Source organism: Mercenaria mercenaria, chromosome 9, assembly GCF_021730395.1.
Source record: "Mercenaria mercenaria strain notata chromosome 9, MADL_Memer_1, whole genome shotgun sequence".
NCBI classification, from domain to species: domain Eukaryota; kingdom Metazoa; phylum Mollusca; class Bivalvia; order Venerida; family Veneridae; genus Mercenaria; species Mercenaria mercenaria.
Genome location: NC_069369.1, coordinates 561,356 through 567,642, shown reverse-complemented (window position 1 = coordinate 567,642; position 6,287 = coordinate 561,356). Strand labels below are relative to the sequence as shown.

The 6,287-nt window shown below is 33.5% G+C and overlaps 1 long non-coding RNA gene across 1 annotated transcript; it reads right to left on the bottom strand.

The window, feature by feature from the left end:
- Nucleotides 1–206: 206 nt before the first annotated feature.
- Nucleotides 207–6,036, bottom strand: LOC123538884 (uncharacterized). The gene is made up of 3 exons (XR_008372518.1): nt 5,904–6,036; nt 5,574–5,729; nt 207–368 (listed from the first exon to the last, which is right to left on the bottom strand). It is a non-coding gene; the product is annotated as an uncharacterized LOC123538884 (long non-coding RNA).
- Between the last annotated feature and the right edge of the window lie 251 nt (nt 6,037–6,287).

The following is a 6,287-nucleotide window of genomic DNA, read 5'->3' as shown; positions in this document are numbered from 1 at the left end:
GCTATTAACCGGCATAAATAATCCGTTAATAGTATTGCGATATGGCCGGTATGAGTATAATATCAGCTGTAGCAAGATATCAAAAGTATATATGTTTTGTTAAAACAATTACATAGTGCGATTTCCCCTTTAAAAGCAATACTAGTGTTACATATAAATTGAAACATTGTTGGAAAAAGACAAAAGCTCTGAATGTCTTACCTTTAGAAGTTCCTGCTTCAAGGTATTATTATACACACAACTCTTTTGTGAAAATTGATGGAAACACTTTATAAGCCTTTATCAACGCCACAACGTCTCTATGAAACACTTCAGGTGAGGAAAAACTGTACTTTCCGCGTGTATTATGCAAAAAGTCAGAATAAAGTCTAAAATGTAAAAAACATAACATTTCTTTTTTTCAAAATATATAACATTGTCTCTGTGCTCTTTTTTTTTTCTGACTGTGAATAATGTAACAGAAAAATCAAAAAGAAAAAAAAATAATAATAAGGCAAACACAGCATGATCATGATTATATATCAATATCTTTGAAGGTTAAAGAAAATGTTTATGCTAAAATGCATAACTCATCATTTTAAATTAACGTATTTTATACCATTACATCTTGGGTAAACAATCAATGCAATATCTCCATAGACCCTACAGGGATAACTTTTAAAAGCTATATTTTGAACTGTATCAAGGTATTATAATATTTGGTTTGCATATCACCCGGTCGAGTGTTACTGTTTTCTATAACCCCGCACAGACAAGCAACTTTTGTTTCCTTAACACAGTGCCGACAGGCATTCCAATAAATTGATCAGGCGATTGAAACGCCTTTAAACACTACATCTAAAACGAACGAGCCCTTCTTTTTCAGAAGAAATCCAGCGAGCAACATAGGTCTACTGATATTGTCAACCTTCGATGCTTCGGGTATTGCTACTTTACTCAAGATGACGATATCCCATACAACCTTAAAGGTGATTAATCAGATTTTGGTCAACTAAGGAATTTGTTTGAACTTGATATATTTTAAAAGAGGATTCTAGATCCAGATTCCTCTTTTTCAGCCAAAACCTTAAAAATTCACGTGCTTTTTCCCAATTATGATGTATTTTCTTCGTAATTTTTTCGGTGAAGAAAAAATCACCACGCATTTCATCATATATTTAACTTAACCCTTAAAAATTTATGTGATTTTTCCCCAATTACAACGTAATTCCTTCGTTAATTTTTCAGTGAAGTAGAAATCAACACATAAAGTGAAATATGCCATAATGCATTTATTTTATTTATTGTATATATAAAATATATATAAACGTTATAATAAACTTCGTAAATTTACGAACAACCCTTTTATTGCATTTAATAAAAACACAGTGATTAAAAATTAAACAATGAATAATTTTAAGTTTTAGCGCTACGATACTTTAACTTAAGACTTGTTCGTAAATTTTACGAATGCAATACAAATTTCATAAAAACTAATATATAAATTTGATTTTAAAAGTGTTCGAAAGAATTAGTTCGTACATTTATGAAGATTGCCAAAGGCTTGGCGCGAAATAAGTTAACATTAAAATGAAACAATGAGCTTTGTATATCTAAGAAACCATTAACTTCTAACTTCTTTTACACTATGATTTTTAAACTAAAGACATGTTCGTAAATTTACGAATGTGATCAGTCGCAACATTTCAAATAAAATTCATATGATAATTAGATTAAGGAGTAGTTCGTAAATTTACGAAGTTTGCTAATACGAACAATACTTTTATTTCATGTATAAAAAACAAGTGATTTAAAATGAAAAAAATGAACTTCCTTAAATGTTTTTACACCGTGATATTTAAAATGAAGACATGGTCATAAATTCACGAATTTGAGCAGTCGCAAAACATTCACTAAAAACTAGTGATCCAAAAAGGTAGTTCGTAAATTTAAGAAGTTTGCAAAGGCTTGGCATGTAATTAGTTGAAATCTATAGTTTGCAACTAAAGAGTTAAACTGAAACAATGAAATTCGTAAAACAAGAGGGTCATGATGACCCTGGATCGCTCACCCGAGTAATATGAGCTACATGTTTCAAATGTCAAACTGATGATTTTTAGAAATTTTTTGGAAGAGTTCCCAATGTACAATCAAGTAACCCCTGGGGCGGGGCTAATTTTACTCCGGGGGTCATGATTTGAACAAAGTTTGTAGAAGTCTACTAGGCAATATTAGATATCAAATATCTAAGATCTAGGCGTTCCGGTTTATTTTTAGCAAATTTATGAAGATTTCCCTATGTACAATCAAGTAACCCCTGGGGCTGGGTGAATTTGACCCAGAGGGTCAAGATTTGAACAAATTTTGTAGAAGTCCACCAGGCAATGCTTCATGTCAAATATCTAAGCTCTATGCATTCTGGTTTATTTTTAGAAAATTTTGAAGATTTTTCTATGTACAATTAAGTAACCCCATGGTGTGGGGTCAATTTGACCCCGGGGGTCATGATTTGAACAAATTTTGTAGAAGTCTACTAGGCAATGCAACATATCAAATATCTAAGATCTAGGCCCTCTGATTTATTTTAAGAAAATTTTTGAAGCTTTTCCTATATAAAATCAAGTGACCCCTGGGGCGGGGTCAATTTTGACCCCTGGGGTCATGATTTGAATAAATTTTGTAGAGGTTCACTAGGCAATGCTACATGTCAAATATCTAAGATCTAGGCTTTCTGGTTTAGTTTTAGAAAATTTTGAAGATTTTTCTATGTACAATCAAGTAACCCCATGGGACGGGGTCAATTTGACCCCGTGGGGTCATGATTTGAAACTTTTTTGTAGAAATCTATTAGGCAATGCTACATGTCAAATGTCTAAGATCTAGGTTTACTGGTTTATTTTTAGAAAATTTTGAAGATTTTTCTATGTACAATCAAGTAACCCCATGGGACGGGGTCAATTTTGACCCCGGGGTCATAATTTTGTAGCTTACTAGGCAATGCTACATGTCAAATATCTAAGCTGTAGGCCTTCTGGTTTATTTTTTATTCTTTTTTATTGAAAATTTTCGTATAAAATCTATGTAAAATCAAGTGACCCCTGGGACGGGGTCAATTTTAACCCCGGGGTCATAATTTAAACAATTTTAGTAGAGATCTACTAGGCAATGCTACATGTCAAATAACTAAGCTCTAGGGCTTCTGGCTTCTGAGAAGAAGATTTTTTAAGATTTCCCTATGTAAAATCAAGTGTCCCCTGGGGCGGGGTCAATTTAAACCCGGGGTCCTGATTTGAACAAACTAGGTAGAGGTCCACTAGGCAATGCTTCACACCAAATATCTAAGCTCTAGGCTTCTGGTTTTTGAGAAGAGGATTTTTAAAGTTTTTCCTTTCGGTTGCCATGACAACCAGAGTTCTGCATGAAATTCAATTCTTTGAATATTTTTTGTAGAGCTTCATCCAAGAAACATTTCTGTGAAGTTTGGATGAAATTGGCTTAGCGGTTTATGAGGAGATGTCGTTTAAAGTAAACGTTTACGGACGGACGACGGACGACCGACGCCGGACGGTGAACGATCAGAATAGCTCACCCTGAGCCTTTGGCTCTGGTGAGCTAAAAAGAAGATTCCAAGCATCAAAGTCAATTCTCTTTGAAGGATTTCTTTCAAATGGTCCTACAACCTATTCATGCAGATTCCAAGCATTACTTAAGAAATAATAGATATGCTCCTGCAATATAAATATGCTCCTGTACTTTTTTCTTATTTTTTTATCTGTGTAGAACTAACTGCCAGTACTTCATACATCAGAGAAATGAAACATATTCCACTTAATACGATTTTGAAACAAGAGTTCATAGAACACAAAATACCCCCTTGATGCATTCAGTATTTGCACAAAGAACAGAAATTATTTGGTCACTGTGTTCTGGATGTTTGACGTACTGACCTCAAACTAATAATTATGGGTTATTTATCAATCATAAGTTATCTCTGTATCAAATATTATCTAGGAAGTTACTAGGCAAAAAATAGAGGTCTATTGTTCTGGATCAATGAGTTCTTGACCTTTGACCTACTGACCTCAAGAACAATAGGGACCATCTGCTGGCCATAGTAAACACCCCTATCAATTTTCATGACCCTAGGCCCAAGTGTTCTTGAGTTATCATCCAGAAACTGTTTAACTGTTTCTGGTCACCGTGATCTTGACCTTTGACCTACTGACCTCAAAATCAATTAGGTCATATGTTGGTCCTGATCAACTTCCCTATATGTTTCGTAATCCTAGCCCCAAGCGTTCTCAGGCTATAGTCCCGATACTGTGTCCTTGACCTTTGACAAACTGACCTCAAAATCAATAGGGGTCATTTGCTGGTCATGACCATCCTCCCTTTCAACATTCATGTTCGTAGGTCCAATCATTCTTGAGTTATCACCTGGAAACCATTAAACTGTTCCGGGTCACTGTGACCTTGATTTATGACGTACTGATCTCAAAATTAGTTAGGGTCTTTTGATGATCATGGCCAACCTCCCTATCAGCTTTAATGATCCTAGGCCCAAGCATTATTGAGTTAACATCCGGAAACTGTTTAACTGTTCCCAGTCACTGCGACCTTGACCTTTGACCTATTGAGCTAAAAATTGATGGTGGTCATCTATTGTTCATGAACAACTTTCCTGTCAACTTTCATGATCCTTGGCCTAAGCGTCCATGAGTCATCATCCGGAAACTGTTTAACTGTTCCGGTTCACTGTGACCTTGATCCAAGTTTTAGCAACTAATTATTTACACTGATGTGTGTTCACTGAATTTCTTAATACATGTCAGAGTTTCAATGGAAGTATTTTTAAAATTTGATTTTCCTATCCTGGTTGCCCAACCAAAGGAGCTTTATTTAAACGAAAGTATAAGCTCGTGTAAGAAATTATATATATATATATATATATATATATATATATATATATATATATATATATATATATATATATATATATATATATATATATATAAGCACTATAGTATTTAATTTTTCATAGAATTGCATTGGCAAGATTTAGTAAAATTTATATTTGCAAAAAAATCATTAGAAATGCAACTATTATCTTTGTTTGCCTATATGTGTTGCACAAATAAGGTAATTGAAAAATGTCAAATTTCGAAGCTACAAGCTGTTTTAAAACTTGTCTTCTGTTTCGGATAGTTTAAATATCACAATATTTATCAAATGCAAAAATTAATGTAAATGCAAATGTAAAATTGAAATTATATTGAAATCTAAAGAAATAGCCCACTTCTAAATACTTTCATATAAATGGGTGGTAATAACAACATTTTAGGAAAAGTTATAAAATATAGGGTATTGAGAGAAGACTGTGAAGCTTAATTTTTGTTTTTAAAATTCCCAGTTGAGCTTGGCATTTTTTCACTGTTTCTGAGGACTCTATGTAATAATTAATATCTTAAAATGGTTCACAATGGTCTTCGCATATATTTTATAGGATTATGTTTCAGATTTCGATTCGGTGATTCGCACATATTTATAAATGTTCTGTCTTATCAGAAACTGTTGTAATGCTCATTTATACTTACCTTGTTGTAGGATCTCTAAACAAAATAATAATTTTAGCTTAGGGGTAATTTGTTTGATGTAATTGAAGTTGGTGTAGCGCGGTTCGATAAGGTTCTCGTTGCCTTGTAACTGCTCCCAGTTCGTATGCATATAGAATGTAGTCTGACTTGAATCACCTGCGAAAGTTGAGAAGCGACCAAGAATTTATTTATGTAATACAATTTTTACGTTTGTAATTGTGCAAAAGTGAATTTCATATGCAACATCGTAAACGTTAAATGTTGACTAACAGACAAGCCTGGAAGACGAATACCAATGCCAAATACGTATACAAAATATTGTACAATTACCTGTTATCCTTTTATAAATAACTGTATTATTCTCACTTCTCGATGAGTGGAGTGATATACAAACGGCTGCACTGTCAAACAATGATGCATAGAATTCGACCTTCCTTATATCAATGCCTTTCCGTTTAATTGCTGAAACAGTGCCAAAATTAATTTACAAAGATTCTTTTTACAACCTTTGTTAATGAGGTAGTTTACCTTAACGTTTGCATGTGCGCATGCCCGACAGAAGGATTTGCGGCAACGTTTGCGACAAATTTAATATATTTGTGTATTTATTATTCAGTCAAAATATCATAAAGCTGCTTCTGACCTAGAACTTAACAGTTTGAAATTGCTGAATATCCGTAGAAACTCTGCAATACATTGTTGCCTTAAGATAAA